Here is a 20,132-nt window from a genome sequence, read left to right as displayed (position 1 = left end):
AATCACCCAGATGGCTTGTGGGAACACAGATTTCTGGCCCCACTCCCAAAGTTTCAGATTCAGTAGGTCTGGGGTGGGCCTGAGGATTTGCATTTCTAAAAAGTTCCTGGGTACATGCTGATGCTGCTGGGTCCAGGAACCACATTTTGAGAGTGAATCGCAGACCAAAATGGTCTGGTTCCTTCTTTCTCTTTCTAGAGTAATACAAATCAAATCAAGAAGTAGCCACTGAAATAAAGACCACAAATATGAAAAGCCTACATCTAACATTATAGTTAATGGTGAAAAACTGAAAGCTTTTCCTCTAAGATCAGAAATAAGGCAAGGATGCACACTCTTGACACTTCTATTCAATATAGTACTAAAAGCTTTAGCCAGAGCAATTAGGCAAGAAAAGGAAATAAAAGACATGCAAATCAGAAAGGAAGAAGTAAAATTGTCCCTCTTTGCAGAAGACATGATCTTATATGTAGAAAACCCTAAAGACTCCACAAGAAGACTCTTAGAACTAATTAACTCAGTAAAGTTACAGGATACAAAATCAACATACAAAATTCAGTTGTGTTTCCATACACTAACAGCAAACAATCTGAAAAGAAAATTAAGAAAAAAAATTCCATTTACAATAGCACCAGAAAGAATTAAATATTTAGAAATAAATTTAACAAAGGAGGTTACTTGTATAGTGAAACTACAAAACATTGATGAAATAAACAAAAGAAGACACAAATGGAAAGTCATCCCATGTTCACAGTTTGGAAGACTTAATAATGTTAAAATCCTCATGCTATCCAGAGCAATCTACAAATTCAAAGCAATCCCTATCAAAATTCCACTGGCATTTTCTACAGAAGTAAAAAAGCAATTCTGCAACTCATATGGAATCATAAAAGACCATGAATAGCTAAATTAATCTTGAGAAAGAATAAAATTGGTGCTATTACACTTCCTGGTCTTAAAATATATTACAAAGTCTATCATAATCAAAACAATATGGTACTGGTATAAAGACAGACCTACAAACAAATGGAACAGAATGGAGAGCCCAGAAATAAGTCCACACATATATGTTCAACTGATTTTCAACAAGCACACAGTAGGGAAAGTTTAGTCTCTTCAGCAATTCGTGTTGGGAAAACTGGATATCCATATGCAAAAGAATGAAATTGGACTCTTACACCATACAAAAATCAACTCAAAATGGAATACAGACTTAAATGTAAGGCCTGAAGCTGTAAAATTCCTAGGAAAAAACATATGGGAAAGCTTCATGACAGTGGTCTACACAGTTTCATAAATATGACATCAAAACACAGGCAACAAAAATAAAAATAGACAAGTGGGACTGCATCACACTGAAAAGCTTCTGCACACCCAAGGAAACAGTGAACAGAGTAAAAAGGCAATGTACAGAATGGAAGAAAATATTTAGAAACCACATATCTGATAAGGGGTTAATCTCCAAAAAATACAAGGAACTCCTAAAACTCAATAGCCAAAACACTAATATACCAATTTAAAAAATGGGCTAAGGACTTGAGTAGACACTTCTGCAGAGAAGACATGTAAATCACCAACAGCTATATGAAAAAATGCTCGATGACATTAAACATCAGGGAAATGAAAATCAAAACCACAGGGAGAGAACTGCTGAACAATCATCGACAGGAAGACACTGGAACTCACCAAAAAAGATACCCCACCTCCAAAGACAAAGGAGAAGCCACAATGAGACGGCTGGAGGGGCGCAAACACAATAAAATCAGATCCCATAACTGCTGGGTGGGTGACTCACAAACTGGGGAACACTCATACCACAGAAGTCCACCCACTGGAGTGAAGGTTCTGAGCCCCACGTCAGGCTTCCGAACCTAGGGGTCCGGCAACGGGAGGAGGAATTCCTAGAGAATCAGACTTTGAAGGACAGCGGGATTTGACTGCAGGACTTCGACAGGACTGGGGGAAACAGAGACTCCACTCTCGGAGGGCACACACAAAGTAGTGTGCGCATCGGGACCCAGGGGAAGGAGCAGTGACCCCATAGGAGACTGAACCAGACCTACCTGCTAGTGTTGGAGGGTCTCGTGCAGAGGCAGGGCGTGGCTCTGTCTCACCATGAGGACAAGGACACTGGCAGCAGAAGTTCTGGGAAGTACTCCTTGGCATGAGCCCTCCCAGTCTGCCATTAGCCCCACCAAAGAGCCCAGGTAGGCTCCAGTGTTGGGTCACCTCAGGCCAAACAACCAACAGGGAAGGAACCCAGCCCCACCCATCAACAGTCAAGCGGATTAAAGTTTTACTGAGCTCTGCCCACCAGAGCAACAGCCAGCTCTACCCACCACCAGTGGACTGGACAGCTACATGTAAAAGAATGAAATTACAACACTCCCTAACACCATACACAAAAATAAACTCAAAATGGATTAGACACCTGAATGTAAGACTGGACACTATAAAACTCTTAGGGGAAAACATAGAAGAATACTCTTTGACATAAATCACAGCAAGATCTTTTCTGATCCACCTCCAAGTTATTGAGAGATTGGGATTGACATGTATACACTGATGTGTATAAAATTGATGAATAATAAGAACCTGCAGTATAAAACAAACAAGCAAACAAAAAACAACTAATGCTAAGCTTTCTTTGGGTTATTTGTATGGAAATATGTTAATATAAATGTTTCAGACATCACATGAAATTTCTAAAAATCTTATATGTTCTCGTATAATGTTATAAGTCATAATTCTAGTTATTACTTTAAAATGTATATCTCAGAAATTAAAAAAAAGAACCTGCTGTATAAAAAAATAAATAAAATTCAAAAAAAAAAAAACCACAGGGAGATATCAACTCACACCTGTCAGGATGGCTATTATCAAAATAACAAAAGACAACAAATGTTGGCGAGGATGTGGAGAAATTTTTAACACTTGCACACTGTTGGTGGGAGTGTAAAATGGTGCAGCCACCATTTTATGGAGATATGGTTATATTTTATGGAGATACCTCAAAAAATTAAAAATAGACCTACCATATATCCTAGCAACCCCACTTCTGGGTATTTATCCAAAAAAATTGAAATCAGGATCTCAAAGAGCTATTAGTACTTCCAGGTTAGCAGCACTATTCACTGTATATGGAAGCAACCTAAACGTCCACTGACAGATGAAAGGATAAAGAAAACGAGGTCGGAATTCCCTGGCGGCGCAGTGGTTGGGAATCTGCCTGCCAATGCAGGGGACACGAGTTCGATACCTGGTCCCGGAAGATCACACATGCCGCGGAGCAGCTAAGCCCATGCGCCACAACTACTGAAGCCCGCGTGCCTAGAGCCTGGGCTCACAATAAGAGAAGCCACTGCAATGAGCAGTCCGCGCACCGCAACAAAGAGTAGCCCCCGCTCGCTGCAAGTAGAGAGAAAGCCTGCACACAGCAAGACCCAACGCAGACAAAAATAAATAAATTAATTAATTTTTTTTTTTTAAAAAAGAAAATGTGGTATATACATACAATTGAATTCAGCCTTAAAAAAGAAGGAAATTCTGCAATATGTGACAACATGGAGGAACCTGGAGGACATTATGCAAAGTAAAATAAGCCAGTCACAGAAGACAAATACTGCATGAATCCACTTATATGAGGGATCTACAATAATCAAATTAATAGAATCAAAGAATAGAATGGTGGTTGCCAGGGACTGGGAAGAAGGAGAATTACTAATCAATGGGCATAAAGTCTAATTAAACAAGATGAATAAGCTCTAGAGATCTGCTGTTCAACACTGGCTATAGTCAACAAGAATGTTTCGTAATGTTTTGTTAAGAGGGTATATCTCATATTAAATAGTCTTACCACAATAAAAGAAAACAAAACAAACAAAAAAGAAGTAGTCATTGAACTTGTCATTGAACTCATAGCATAAGCAGGGCATATAGGATTTGTTCTGCCCCAGAAACTCAAAAGCATACTGGTGAAGAAGATCCCAGAGACAACGATTTAAAATACAGTCACCCCTCAGTTATAGCAAGGGAATTTTGAAAATTAATAAGCACTTACTACATTATCCACACTTCCTGGCTATTTTGACCATTTTATAATGCAATAGTGTTTTGTTTCAAGTGTAAAATAATTGAAAGGAGTTTTACTCATTAATATTAGCTATAGTGAATTTTCTGCCATCTTGCCACCTTAAGAGCCATTTGGGCATGCTGGCTTATGTTGTCACAGCGGTCCAAGATCTAGTCAATTAAGTCTGAAGAAACCCAGTTAGTCATTAGGTGATTTGGAATTATAACAGTAAACAACTGGCTTTGTTGATTGCTTTGGCTGAACTGATTAAATGCCTCAGAGATATAGTAGAAACACTTCAGTTTGTGTGACAGCATTGCATTTCTGCTTTCCAGTAATTATAGTCTCTGTTGAGCCAATATTTCCAAAGGAAATGCTGTGAAATATTCTGTATTGGTGTCTCATTTTCAGTATATGATTATCTTTACTATATTTACCTGAAATAGGGAATTAGCAAAACAAAACCACAAATAAAGCAGAATAGATGAGCTTCCTGTCCCCAGCCAAAGTTCACCTGGAGAAGTTAAATATAAACACAATATTTCTATATCTGTGAGGCAATTAGAAAGTGATGTGCATTAACAGCCCACAAATGCAAATGGGCTTTCCTCCAAGTTGCTTTAGGCATTGCCTCTTGGCACATCTGTCTATAGTGATGAACTTTAAGAAAATGTCACAGGGCTTCCCTGGTCGCGCAGTGGTTGAGAGTCCGCCTGCATATGCAGGGGACACGGGTTTGTGTCCCGGTCTGGGAAGATCCCACATGCCATGGAGCGGCTGGGCCCGTGAGCCATGGCCGCTGAGCCTGCACGTCCGGAGCCTGTGCTCCGCAACGGGAGAAGCCACAACAGTGAGAGGCCCGCGTACCGCAAAAAAAAAAAAAAAAAAAAAAAGAAAAGAAAATGTCACAGTCACTCATTCTGTGTTTCAGAGACTTAGGGCACCATTCATCTATCCATCTTGTAACGTGCATCTTAATGACTGTGGTGACCCTGAACTTGTGCTGCTCAGATATCCACTGTGATGGGCATAACTGACTGTGGCCCTCATAGCTGCCCCTCTGAATGCACCACCACATTTGTGCCAAGGTCACAATTCCCACAGGCTGCTTCCAGTCAGTGACTGAGCATGATGAAGATACAAATGTGTTCTGTTCCTAAGAAACACAAGACTCCTTCAATGGCTAACTTAGCTCGAGGACTTCCCTTTGGCTTGGCTGAACCTCTTTGGGAGCCACGCTGCAGTCTGAGACTCTTACCACCCAACCTTCCTACCCCTCTCCTTCCACAAGAGTCAGACCTTTGTTTCCATCTGAAAGCTCTTTCTGCCTTTTCCTGCTCTCCCTTCCTTTGTCCTTCACAGCTGTTACCCTCTCTTGCACATCTTACCCCATCTTGGCATCTACTTCTTGGAGGACCCAAACAAACAATGACCTTGATTTTTATGCTGTCACCCAAAACAAAATCAAGAAAACCTGTGGGAAAAATAATGCAGGGACTAGAGTAAAAAAAAAAACAAAAAAACCAGAAACAAACAAATAAACAAAAAAACCCAACCAAAATCTAAAAGTTTAGTAGTTTTCTTGTGAGAGCCACAAATTCTCTGTAAAACCAGTTGATATTTTCTGATGTTACTTCCTTTGTATTTTGCATGTCAAAACTATCCACAGCAGCATGTTACTATGAGAAGAAAGTCTGGCTTCTCCTGATATGCACTCTCTTATTCAAAGACTGATGCAGAGTTATTGAAAACTATCTTTCCTGCTTAAAAATTTTTCCCGTTAGAAAATCATTATGAAAAGTATAGAACACTATTTTTTTTTTTTTTTTTTTTTGCGGTACGCGGGCCTCTCACTGCTGTGGCCTCTCCCGTTGCGGAGCACAGGCTCCGGACGCGCAGGCTCAGCGGCCATGACTCACGGGCCTAGCCGCTTCGCGGCACGTGGGATCTTCCCGGACCGGGGCACGAACCCGCGTCCCCTGCATCGGCAGGCGGACTCTCAACCACTGCGCCACCAGGGAAGCCCTAGAACACTATTTTTTAAAAAATTAAAATCACCAGCTAGTTCTAGCATCCAAAGATACATGACATCCAGTTACCATTTTAGTATGCTTTGGTCTGTGTTTTTTCTATGCATGTATTGTTGTCTACGTAGGTGAGATAATACTCTCTATATAAATTTAATATCCTGCTTTTCTCCATGGTATTAAATTTTTTATGGAATACTTCTTTTTTTTTGGAATACTTTTAATGTCTCACAATATTCCATTGTACATTATCCTATGATTTACTTAACTATTATCTTACTGTCAGAATTCAGATAATTTCTAATTTTCTGGCTATTATAAACAGCCTATAATGAATATATGTGTTCATAAACTTTAGCCTACATCTTGGGATTTCTTTCCTCTGTATAGATCCCTAGAAGTCTTCCCTGGTTTCCTGATAAGCTTGCAGCTTGAGGAGAATCAACAAGTCTACTCCCCACATTCACATAACATGTTAGAGGGATACAGGCCTAGCAGTCAGAAGACTCACTGCTGGGCCTGTATCCTTCTAACAATACCAAATCTCTTTACCTCAGAGTCCACAAGTGTAAAATCAGGGAGATGAATTAGATAATCCCTATTGTTCCATCCATATTTAGTATTTCTTAAACATTCAATTAGTGGACCTAGCTCCTATCCAGTGCCATAATTTTTCTTATACCTTTTAGGGCTGTATAAACACAAAAGTACATGAATGATAATAATGGATCTAGGGTATTACTATATTATTATCTTTATACCATAGACAACACTCCTTTATATAGGAATATAGTTGGCTCTATAACTCTGTTCTCTCCAACCCATATAACTTATAGCTATCTGTGTGTTTTTAAATTACTTTTGGCTTCTAAGTATTAAGTACTATATTATAGCTATGTGAACCTACTCACTAAGCCTTTTACTATTAACCCAAGCAAAATTAGATGTTAGAATATCACATTTGAAATTTTTCTTTTGTGTTCCCTAAATTTACATCTGGCTCCACCTTCATAAAAAAGACCATATTGGGCTTCCCTGGCACAGTGGTTAAGAATCCGCCTGCCAATGCAGGGGACATGGTTTCGAGCCCTGGTCCAGGAAGATCCCACATGCCACGGAGCAGTTAAGCCCATGTGCCACAACTACTGAGCCTGCGCTCTAGAGCCCGCAAGCCACAACTACTGAGCCCATGTGCCACAACTACTGAAGCCCACGTGCCTAGAGCCCGTGCTCCAGAACAAAGGGAAGCCACCGCAATAAGAAGCCTCCGCACCGCAACGAAGAGTAGTCCCCACTCACCGCAACTAGAGAAAGCCCATGCGCAGCAACGAAGACCCAACGCAGCCAAAAAAAGAGACTGTATTAAGTGTTTCTCTGTGCATGACCTTATGCTAGGAACTGAGTTATAAAGATGTTATTTTTGATGTCAAGGGATTTCTAATTTAAAAACCACAACACTGAGGACAAAGGAGCATCTAGCAACCAGTCTGGATCTCAGTGCCTGCCAGGTACTGAAGGCCTCTCGTGGGAGGTCAGGAAAGGGGGGCTTTGAGGAATTCTGGGTTTCAAGAGGCTGGAGCTGGTGTAGTATTATGCTCCTCAGAGAGAAGATCTGTGGAGGAAATGGGATTCTGGAAGCTTTTCAAACTGAAGTGGTAAGGTTTGGGGTTTGCCAGAGAGAGAACATTTCAAGATCTGGGATCTAAATCAGGAAAGATTATTTTTCCTGATAAAGGTGGAAACAGAGCCATCTAATGTTTTACAGATTGAAAATATGTCAGATTCAGAATAAACAGGAATGCTAGTAACTTAGGAAAGGCAGGTCTTAGCAAATGACAGTGCAAACAAGCAATGAGAGTGTGGAGGATTAAGGCTGAGCACTTGGACACACTGAAATGCTTACATGAGAAAATGCAATTACTTTCAGGTGCACTAGACCTAATTAGGTCCCCTTATTGCTTTTAATAACAACCGCTCTTTATGAAATTCAGTAGTTCTGGCGATTCGCTCATACATTGTATTGTGAGCTTTACCTGGCTCTGCCATCGAGGACTGCATGAGGGGTATGGGAAAATGTTTTGTGGGAAAAATACTGCCTCTCCCCTAAATGGACCTGGGGTGGAGAGTGAAATGTAGTTTCGAGAATGCTAATATTACCAATCATCATTTAATTCTAAGCTGGGATATGTTTTCCAAGTGAGGATATTTTAATAGGCTAACTGATGCCCAGTGTACTGTGCTACCCATTCATGAAGTCTAGGAACGTGAAGTTCTAGCACAGAAGAAGAGCCTTAGATGGGGCTCCCCTGAAAGCAAAGTGTGAGACACAGACTGGAGTGTGGAGTTGAACTGGGAGGTGACCCCAAGGAGTGGGAGTGAGGCTGCTGAGAGAGGGAGACAGAGCAGGAGAGAGAATAATGCACAGTGACTTTTGACTTTGGAGGAGCCTGTATCTGAGGCCAGTAGAGGGAGAATTTTTACCGCCATGGACGGCAGGTACTCATCTCGCCACAGGCCCTCAGAGGGACTGTGGCCAATGTGTCCCAGGATTATCCCGCTGAAGGACAGGGAGGTGGGGGGATTCATTCACTAACTGCTCATTCCTCATTCCCTGAAGTTTGTCCCCTAAGGCATTAACACACCCCACTTCCACATCACGTCCACGTGGACTGAGCAGACTCTGGAGAAAAGCTTCTGGACCCTCTTCCCGCGGAACACAGTCACTGGTTAGCTTCTCAGTGTCTGTCCTATAATAAACCAGTACAAACATGCCCTTCTGGCTCTTCTCTCCACACTTTGCCCAAGCAGTTGTGACATTTCTGCCTCATTTGTTGTAAGTTATTTTCATGTCCAACCAACAAGAACCCGGCCAGCAACTTATTAAGTGTCCCTGCCTGGAAGTTAAATCCTGAGTCATGGGAGGGTGCTCCCAGGTCAATAAATGCTCACTATACAATGCTCCCCCTTCACACTCCACCTCCCTCTGTCCATCACCCTCAAGATCCACTCCCACACTTGTTTCCATGTTCCTGTCAGTACATTTTAGTCCTTCCCCTAAGAAGGCTGTCTGCTCCTGCAGCGAGGACTGCTTGGGCAATGCAGAGAGCTGACCCAAATTATTAAAATCTGATGGCATCCGTGTCTTGACTACTGATAATAATGCTGCTCTGAACATTGGGGTGCATGTATCTTTTCAAATTAGAGGTTTCGTCTTTTCCAAATGTATGCCCAAGAAGTGGGAGTGCTGGGTCAATATGGTAGCTCTAAGCAACCTAAGTGTCCATCAACAGATGAATGGATAAAAAGATGTGGTATATATATATATATATATATATACACACACACACACACACACACACAATGGAATATTACTCAGCCATAAAAAAGAATGAAATAATGCCATTTGTAGCAACATGGATGGACCTAGAGAGTATCATACAAAGTGAAGTAAGTCAGACAGAGAAAGACAAATTATCATATGATATCACTTATATGTGGAATCCAAAAAAATGATACAAATGGACTTATTTACAAAACAGAAACAGACTCACAGACATAGAAAACAAACTTATGGTTACCAAAGTAGAAAGGGAGTAGGGGAGAGATAAATTAGGAGCTTGGGATTAACAGATACACACCACTATAAATAAAACATATAAACATCAAGGACCTACTGTATAGCACAAGGAACTATATTCAATATCTTGTAATAGCCTATAACGGAAAAGAATCTGAAAAAGAATAGATATATCTGCAGACACACATATATATATACACATATATATGTATAACTGAATCACTTTGCTGTATACCTGAAACTAACACAACATTGTAAATCAACTATACTTCAGTAAAAATAATCTGATGGCAATGACGGAAGCTGGGGTCAATCTTGATCAGGACAAGTATCATCTTACATCTGCCTCAGGTAAAGCCCTTGTGTCACCTGTTGGCAAAGGGGGTGCTGCTCTTCTCTAGCAAGATAGAAGGGAATGTTTCTTCCCACTCAGAGGAATCCAGGGCTTCAGATTCTCAGGTACATCCACCTACATGCCTGATGAAGGTGAGGAGATGCAAGTCCATTAAAAAAATTTCCTTCCAACCAGACTCCTTTCTGAATGGTGCCAGTCCCATTCTTTATTCTGGTATCTCTTGGGCTCCTGGTTCCTTTCTTGGAAATAATCATCATGCTGATCTTCATTAAGGAACAGGTCCTGGTGCCTCCTGCTGCTCTCTTGGGACCAGCTAGACAATCTCTGAACAGATGTCTTTTTCTGGAAGAGCTCCTGCTGGCACCCACACTGTAGGACTTGGCTTCAGTGCCATGAAGCTCTTAAGGGGGGAGATGAGGACAGAGCAACACTCATCACTGACGACCTGAGACTGTTTGATAACAGTAATAGCTGCAAGCATCATCTCGATCAAGTCCCTGTCATCCCCTGCATGGGCTCCAGAAATCACTTTGGAAGTGGCACTGTTGGAAGTTGCTCTCTTTTGCTTCACGATCTCTCCAAATTCAGCTTCACTCACCATAGAGGGTGGAAAGCCCAAATCTTGGCTGCAGTGGTGGATAGAGGGGCCAAAGGCCTTCACGTAAATATCTGGTGGAGGCCCCACTGTAGCATTTGGTGGGGGAGAGAAGGCTGGATCGAGGTAAAGGCTGTGGGATGACCCAGGAGAAGGTACAGCTAAATAAGGAGATAATGGAGGGGCATGAGATGTTCATGGTAGATGCCAGAAGGAAGAGGAGGGACTCCAAAGCTTGAGGAGAGAAGTGGTAGGGATGGAATTGGGACTGGGACCAGACCCATCAGGTGAAGGGCTGAAGGAGGGCAATTGAAGTCGGGCAGCGCACTGAGGGGCTTATCCATGTGGACGAATGAGAGTACAAGTTGCTCAGAGTGTGGCCCATCCACCAGCAGAACCACTAGAATCTCGGGCATGGTCCCATGGAGCTTTTTCCACTCTTGTCACTCAAATACATTCACGTTCTGAGCCCCTGCCTCAAACTGTGGCAGGTTCTGCCAGGTGGCTGACCTCGCATCCACTTTTTCTCCATTAAGTACTTTTCTGGCAAGAATTTCCAACAGTTTTGCAGACGGTTTTCAGAGGCTTCCACCTCCTCAGCATACCCCCTTGGACTGGCCATTTGCTCCACTCTCTGTAAATTTCAACTCCACCACACCACAGACTCCTATGAAGTGAATAACCTGGCTCAGCTACTTGTCTGTGGTCCAGCAGGAGAAGCTGCTCACATAGACAGCAGTTTGTCTGTTACTCAGGCCACTGTAGGTATGCAGAATTACAGGGCTTATTGGGCTTGGAGTTGACTCCTGGTGAACAGGAAGAGGTGGCTTAGTACTGCTGCTTCTATCATGTGAGGGCTGTAAGGCGAACATCAACAAATGGGATTGCTTTTCCCATAACACCCAAATTGTGATGTGGTTTCTGCCGAAGGAGGCGCGGCAACAGGGTCCTACAGTGCCCATGGAGGGATGGTACTTCTGCCCGCACGGCAAGCTGCATCTCATATGAGAAGGGATGGGGCATATAAGGTGAGACTTGGCACGGGAGAGGTAGGGTCACTGGAGACCTCTGGCTCAGCGGTGAGAGACTGAATTGGACTGAATTCTTCCTCTGTTCTCTGGACATTTCTAACATAGCCCTTAATCAGTCACTGAGGGAATCTCCCCAGGGTCAAAAAGGCACATTGCCTTGGGAAAGAGGCTACAGGTTGTAGCATTTTCCCCCCGTCCCCCAACCTAACCCAACCTCCCCTCAGAACATGACAGCTGTCCAACCCATCCAGTGGTAAGTGATGTGCTTATCCTCAAAGGGCAGTTCTGGGTGTCTTTAAAATGTAGAGATAACAAAATAAGGTGATAATTTGAGGAAAAGATATAGAATGCCAGAAGAGCCATTTACCCAGAGAATTTTGTCTCCCCATTTTTATTTTGTTTTTACTCAATAATACAACTTTTAGCTTTAATACTGAGAGCAAACAGAAAAAAAAAGCCTTGTCCCTCTGTTGTCGGTTATTTGTTTATCTTTCTGGTAGGTTGAAAACTGTATAAGAAACTTGATGCTGTCAGCGTTTTATACTGCATTGTATTTTTTTCCTCTTGCAACAAAACATTTTAAAATGAGAAATGAGGTATGAACTGTTAAACAAAAACTAAAAGGCAAATATGTGATTCCACTTATATGAGTTAACCTAAAGTAGTCAAATTTATAGAAAGTAGACTGGTAGTTACCAGGGGCTGGGCGGGAGGGGAGGGTGGGGAGTTAGTGTTTAATGGGTGCGAAGTTTCAGTTTGGGAAGATGAAAAGTTCTGGAGATGGATGGTGGCAGTGGTTTCACAATGTGAATGTACCTAGTACCACCGAGCTGTACACTTTGATTAAAATGATAAATTTAATGTTGTATCTATTTTACCATGATACAAAAGAAAGGAAGAAAGGAAAAAAGAAAGAAGGAAAGAGGGAGAGGGTGGACGAACCCAGAGAGGAGACAAACACTTATCTGTAGACAGAAAAAAATTCCGCTCACAAATCAGGATCTCATCTTTCAGTCATGGAAGGGATAGAAACAAGATAGACTCCTACCAAATCTGTACCCAAGGGCAGCCCTCAACAGGCTCCCTCCCTGATGAGTCTTTCCTTCTGGAACAGAAAGCAAAAACCGAGTATTAAATTGGATTTTTATGCCATTCGATATTTCAGACTCTGGGTGCGGTGTGATTGCTATATTTACTGAATGCCTGCAGCGAACCAGACACTCTGTAAACCTCAGAGTCACTCCTATCAGATAGATCTTATTATTCTCTCTCTCTCTCTCTTTTTAACAAATTAGCAAACTGAAACTCAGAGAGGTTGAACCACTTCCTGAGACCTTAATGGTCTATTAGGCTATTAATGGACTAGAAGCAGAATTCAGTCCTGGCTAGGCCTGTCTCCCAAACCCCACCCCACCACCCTCTCTTTCCTTCAGTAACACTTGCAATGCTCTTTGCTGGCTGGACTCATACCAAGAAGGGACATGGTTCAGGAGGGTGCAAATTTAGTTCATTTCAACAAATGTGACAGGATTCTGGTCACTGTGCTAGAAATTGATAAGTGGTGTGTGACCTTATATTATGTATTTCCATATAGTCTATAAAATGCCCTTCTGATTGTGACAAGAAAGCTAAAGTGGACAAAACATTTTGAAGGAGCCAGCTCAAAGGTGTTGCCACTGGCCATATGGAATATCATTTTGAAAGTCCATGATACCCCTAGTGATACTCAGAGAGAGAGATAGAAAAAGAGAAAAGAGGAAAAGATCTTTATAGAAGAATAACTTAGAGAGAAGGAGATAATAAATAGAAACAAAATGATCTCATTAGAAATCATCATTTTGTAACCCTTATATAATAATTGATTTGGGCAAGGATTAATAAAGGATGCTAAAACCATTGGGTGAAAGTTTGTTGGAGAATAAGATAGTTATATTATTCAAATTATTACCCCACAGACTCTTCTTTAATCAAAAATGAAAAAATATGTTTACAGTGAAGATATCTGGCAGACGCGCCTTAACCAAGTGATCAAACTTGTTTCTCAGTAATAACAGAACAAAATTTACATTCTGTACCTCTTTCTCATAAGCTACAGGGGGAAATACACAATGTCATTTATGTAGTTGTCTTGCCAAAATGTTTAACTTGAATCTTATCATTAGGACCAATCCAGAATTGTGGTAAATCTATAAGACAGTAACTCAGCTTCTTCAAAATGTCAGTGTCAGGAAAGAAAGAAGAAAAGGCAGAGGGATACTATTCTGTATTAAAGGAGACGAAAGAGATGTAACAGCCAGACATAATGCATGAATCTGGATTTCATCTTGGATTATTTAAAATTATTTATTTATTTATTTATTTTGGTTGCACCAGGCCTTAGTTGCGGCAGGCGGGCTCCTTAGTTGCAGCACGTGGGTGCCTTAGTTGCAGTCCGCAGGTTCCTTAGTTGTAGCAGTCGGGCTCCTTAGTTGCAGCACTCGGGCTCCTTAGTTGCAGCATGCATGTGGGATCTAGTTCCCTGACCAGGGATCGATCGAACCTGGGCCCCCTGCATTAGGAGCTTGGAGTCTTAGCCACTGCACCACCAGGGAGGTCCCCTCATCTTGGATTTTAAAAATATGTAAATGCCATTTTGAAGATAAGTGGACTGTATGTTAGATGATATTATCAAGTCATTGAAAGTGTCATTTGGGGTGAAGTGTCATGATATTTGCAACTTATTTTTAAATGATTCAAAAAGTATGTTTTTATATATTATATGTTATATAAATATAAAAGTTATATACATATATAAATATATAGAGACAGACAAAGGCAGAGACTGAGTAGAAACAATGACCGACCTATTAGCAATGAGCATCCCTAGGGCCCACACTGTGGCCTTGAAATACTATTTCTCACTAAAAGAAACCAGAGCCTCTGGAAAAAATGGCTAATTCCAAGTCTGTGGCAGAAAATGACAAGATGAGCCTGGAATATCTTGTCTATCAAATACCAAGGAGGTTATCAAAGACTGTTAGGATCACCTCAAAACATTTCACAGCCCACCTGAAGAAGATTTCACTGGCCAAAGATGAGAGAACTGGAGCTTCAGTCATGATAATAGTAATTTTGATGGATTAAAACAAATCAAATATGTTTAAATCTATGAGCTCAAAAAGAATTGATCACCTTCAGAATGTGATAGGGCATCAATTCATTATCTTGAAAAATGGTTTAAATAAAAACAAAGAATCTATCCTGCCTTTCTATATGAACTATATACCACTGGGTAACCAAATAATAGATTGGGGGAGTATCTCTTTATAATAGTGTTTCAACTAACAAATGAGTAGAAATTATTAAAATTAGAATATCTCCATTCTGCAAACCAAGTGAACTACTAGATAACAGGCAGTAATAATCACCAATGGCTGCTGACATCACACCGAGGGAGACAACCTGATGTGCCTACTACAGAATTGCTCGACACCTGCTTGCCTTGACAACAGGATCAACGTGATCCAGCTGCCAATTTGCAGGAAATACAGAGGACAGAGAACCTGTTGAATTACACCACGAGCATGCACTCAACAGAATCCAGGCTGTGGGAAACTCTGCCAGTCGAAGGACGCAGATAAAATGTAAGGGAAAGAAAGAGATCATTAAGTTAAAACTTAAAATATATTTTGTAATAGGCAAGACTAAATTATAATGTCCAGGGACATTTGATCACAATTGGGTGATAAAACTATTTGCAAAGCAGCAATTACTGTAAAAGTAATTGGGGAAGAAAGTGTTCATCATTGGAATGAGTCTCATGGACAGAGCTTCTGAAGTGGAAACCAAAGTTTTATTTTCTGACCTGGGTTGTAGTTACAAAGCTGTTCACTTTTATAAAAATTAATTGTCATACATTTGTTTCATGTAGTTTTCCATATCTTTATTTTATATTTTAATAAAATTAATTGTTTTAAAAGAGAGAAAGAGGGGACTTCCCTGGTGGCGCAGTGGTTAAGAATCCGCCTGCCAGTGCAGGGGACACGGGTTCAAGCCCTGGTGCAGGAGGATCCCACATGCCGCGGAGCAACTAAGCCCACGAGCCACAGCTACTGAGCCTGCGCTCTAAAGCCCGTGCTCCACAACAGGGGAGGCCGATGCAATGGGAAGCCCACGCACCGCAACGAAGAGTGACCCCCGCGCACCGCAGCTAGAGAGAGCCCGTGCGCAGCAACAAAGACCCAACACAGCCAAAAATAAAAATAAATAAATTTAAAAATATAAAATAAAATAAAAGAGAGAAAGATACTTTAGGAGACACAGCAACCAACTGCAATCAGTGGACCTTGTTTGGATCCTAATTTGAACAAACTAATTATAAGCTATTTATGAGATAATCAGGCAAATTAAAACATTGGCTAGATCTTTGATGATATTTAGGTATTATCGTTTAATTTTAGATGTAATAATGCTATTGTGTGTTTTAGAAAAAGAGTCATTATTTAAAGATACACACTGAAATATTTTAGATAATGCCTAAGGTTTACTTCAAAATAATACATTGGGGGTAGAAATGGCAAGTAGATGTATAAATGAAACAAATTGGCCAAAGTTGATAACTGGTGAGACTGGTTGCAGAGTACATGGGGAAGGGGGTCATTATAGTATTCCCTCGACTTCTGTGCATGTTTGAAATTTTCCATAATGAGAAATTTCTTTCATGATTTGAACGAGTAGTTTATAAGTAAAGAAAGCTGGACCCCTAAGTTCTGGGTGTGGATGGCTCAAGTAGCTCCCTCTCTCTTCAGTGAACTGCTCTGAAAATTCTCCCTCCATGGAACAGTTGTTTAAGTCAACCAAAACTTCAGGGCCAGGTGTCATTTGTCAGATAAAATGTCCCTCCGTACTGAATATTCCCAACACTTCTTTCAGATCAGACTGGCCAAATAAAACCTGTTTTCAGTTCTCTGTGGAGGGCTGAGGACTGTGAACCACAGCCTCTCTGCAGTGTGCATCCTGTCTAGGAGTTGAAGCCCAGATTGGTACCTTGTAGGACAGAACCTTCCATTCCATCCTGCAGAATTTCAGGTCCAGACCCAATATCTGTCTCTGAAGTGCCTCCCACACTTGTTGAACAGCTGCTCAATCTCAAGTTAGCACCCAAAGTAAAACATAATAATATGGGTTGTTTTTTAAGGCCTCGCTGCCTCAATTTTGTCATGCTGACATCAGCACCATATGCCTACTGGTGTGGCAAATTGAGAAGAAAGTGTTTCTATGGCCATGCTGCTGATTTCAAAAATAGCATAGCTAATGAGCCAGCTGTGATTAGACAGAAAAACATTAATAATCATTTCTGCAGTTTCTTTCATCCTAAACAGTTCTCACATATTACTCTCTATCTTTTCAAAACTGTAATACAGATGTCATACAGATGGCCCATTTGATGGGTTCTATTCTAAACAAGCCACCTGGGACATCACTGTTTTTATCAAAAGGTAGGGAAAATAATGTATCCCAGGTCAAATGGGCAGCGCTAAAAGTAAATTATGATTTTGACAAAATGATGTACGTTTTATAAGACAGTGTTATCAGTTCATGAAGGTACAGTGATGTGTCCCCCTGGAACTTAAAAATGAGGGAAATAAAGATTCACTTGAGCATTAAACTGTGCAATCAATATATAGTGATCAGAGCTGAGAATATAAATCTGCTTAGAGACCAGACAGCTGTCAGGTCAGCAAGACTGGGCTGTCAAAGAATGAATATATTATGATACCTAAAGAGTATGTTCACCCAAAGTGTGTGTGGCGGGGGGGGCGGTGTGTGATGTTGGTCCATCAGAGAAATACAGGAAAAAGTGTCACTCAGACAAGTGTTGGTTGTGTGTGTCTAAACATTGTTCAGGGGATGGGAGCCTTAACCAATGGCTCTGAATTACTTGAGTCTTATGGCTCAAGATCATGTGAGCCAGATGCATCAGGCTTTGGAAACTCAAGGCAGAGGTCGCAAACTGGAGTACTGGGCACCTAACCTCGCTTACAGCTGGATTCGTCTGGCTCTGTTAGGTTCTTTTTAACTGGAAACTTTTTTTTATTGAAAAGATTTTAGGTAAGATTATCCTTTTATTAATTTTTTTTGAAAAATCCCACATTCCCACGTGGCAGCAGTCAGCTAGAGCTGTGTAAGAGCTGTCCCCTGCAGACGGCTCTCTGCTGTCCACAGCCCACACCAGGCCCCTTCACTCAGCTCGCTTACATCCCTGGCCCCTGGACGCATCTGCACTGGCCACCCCCAGCTTAATACCTTCAGCTGGCCTCATTTCCTGTGTTTTGAATCCATGCTGCTCACAAAATCTTCTTTTCCAGCCTGACTTCCCCTGTTGGTCTTCTACAGGGAGAAAATGAGCTGGTCATTCAATGTGAGGATTCCTGACTTTGTGACAGTTTTATGTTTCAAGGTTCAGTAAGACACTGGCATTTTGATTTTACACATCAATCTCCGATAAGTCAGCCCTAGAGAGATGGCTCCACTCTTGGTGTAACAACAAAACCAAGTGTCAATCTCCAAGGCTGACAATCAAACTTCTGTTGCTGCTAAACTCCCTAATGCAGTGACTTGGGACTAAACTATTCAATGTCACCATATGGAATCCTGCACAAAGAAGACATTTTCCAATTTTTACTTTATTTAGAAGATACTGTATGGTCTAATTTTGTTTTATAAATCACATTTGCTTACACTATACTTTTGTATGTAAGGGTGTGTGTGTGTGTGTGTGTGTGTGTGTGTGTGTGTGTGTGTGTGTGTGTAAAATCCAAAAATGGGAGATTAGGTTAGTGGAAGAGCATACAAAATGAAAGTTTTGGTTCAAAAAATACGATCTTTGCCTTTCTAGCACTTCTTCCTGCAGAATGCTGAGGGTATGTTTTTGGTTCCTTTATCCTTTCTATTAGTATCACATTTCATGACTCTTTATTAATTGTGAAAGAATTAGTGCTTTTTCGAACTCTCAAACCTTATCTTCTCCACTTTGAATGCCATTGCCTCTGCAGTCACCCACTAGCCGCCTATATTTTATAATTTAGAAAATGTCCACCTACATATTGCACTTCCATTGTGTCATCTGGCAAAAAGCAAGATGATTGGGAAAGAAAATCTTAAAAGCACTTCCTACACGTTCACACATTGCAGAGGCTTTACATCATAGGCATTTGGGAGTCCCACTATGTCTGAAAGAACTTTGGAATGATTCGTGCAGGAAATAACTTGGGAAAAGATAATTCTGAAAGATTCTCCTTAGCATGAGTACTGTATTGCTGACTCATGTAACAACTCTGAAATATTTAAGATCCTCCAACTCTTTCCCATTTCAGCCATAAACATAGACATCTCATTCATTCATTCATTTAAAAAAAAAAGGTTACCAAGCATCTACTATGTGCAGGTAATTAAAGATATATCTAAAGCCAATAGAAAGCAGTTTTCCTAGACTTAGTATCAAAGATCATAATAATGATGATAACAATAAAACAGACAAGGACATTTTTGCCTTTGTAACCATGTGAGTGGTTTGACTTGTTCTGTTGTCTGTACTTCAGGCTAGAACTGTTTGGCAGCTTACAAGAACTTCCAAAAAGTGCCAAGTGGTTCTACACTTATGATTTTTGTTTTCCTCCCATAAAGAGGTATCTTTGGACATCAAACTGGAGTTTGCTACAAAATGTAGGCTGAAGCCGGCAACTGTTTAGGGAACATTCCTTTTTTCTTTTAGTTTTTTTTTTTTTTTTTTTTGCCCGCGCCACTCAGCATGTGGGATCTTAGTTTCCTGACCAGGGATCAAACCCGCACCCCTGCATTGGAAGCATGGGATCTTAACCATGACCGCCAGGGAAGTCCCAGGGGAATATTTCTGAGTATTGCTTCTAGATAATTTTTAAAACACAACAGAATATCAGAAACTCTTTTTCCATCGATCTCTGTCCCTCCTATATCATTTCTATGTATCACTTATGGTGGAAGCATCTAAAAATGAAGTGAATATGTGGTATATTGAGAAACAATAACTAAACGTATTTCTTAAAATTATGTTCTTGGAATCACAGATGCATTTGCTTAATACATTAGTCACACATAAAAAGATCCTAACTGAGTAACTTCTCAGACCTTTCATTTCTGCAAAACGGAGTACTTCAAGGCTGACCGTTCAATCTCTAAAATACATCTTCAACGACAGGAAGAAGTACTTGGGTTAATTCTTTATCAGGGTTACAAACTCAAGTTTGTTTTAGATCTTGCTTTCTAAGAATCAAAGAGAGGAATAGAAGAACAGAAAAATGACCACATTTTTGAAGAGCTGAATATTGATGTATTAATTACAGAATTGACAGTCCAGCTCCAGTAACTCAAATAAAGCATCTGGCATTGGCCTGGGAATGGGTTTTATCCCATAAAGATATTACATTTGTTGCCTTTAATGAGTACATAGAATTCAAA

The 20,132-nt window shown here is 40.8% G+C and overlaps 1 pseudogene; it reads right to left on the bottom strand.

Moving 5' to 3' along the window:
- Positions 1-10,181: 10,181 nt before the first annotated feature.
- On the bottom strand, positions 10,182-11,588 carry LOC112392877 (cleavage and polyadenylation specificity factor subunit 7 pseudogene; annotated as a pseudogene).
- Positions 11,589-20,132: the final 8,544 nt, after the last annotated feature.

Source organism: Neophocaena asiaeorientalis, unplaced genomic scaffold, assembly GCF_003031525.2.
Source record: "Neophocaena asiaeorientalis asiaeorientalis breed wild unplaced genomic scaffold, Neophocaena_asiaeorientalis_V1.1 scaffold547, whole genome shotgun sequence".
NCBI lineage: Eukaryota > Metazoa > Chordata > Mammalia > Artiodactyla > Phocoenidae > Neophocaena > Neophocaena asiaeorientalis.
The sequence above is the reverse complement of the archived record's forward strand: the minus strand, read 5'-3'. Positions and strand labels throughout refer to the sequence as shown.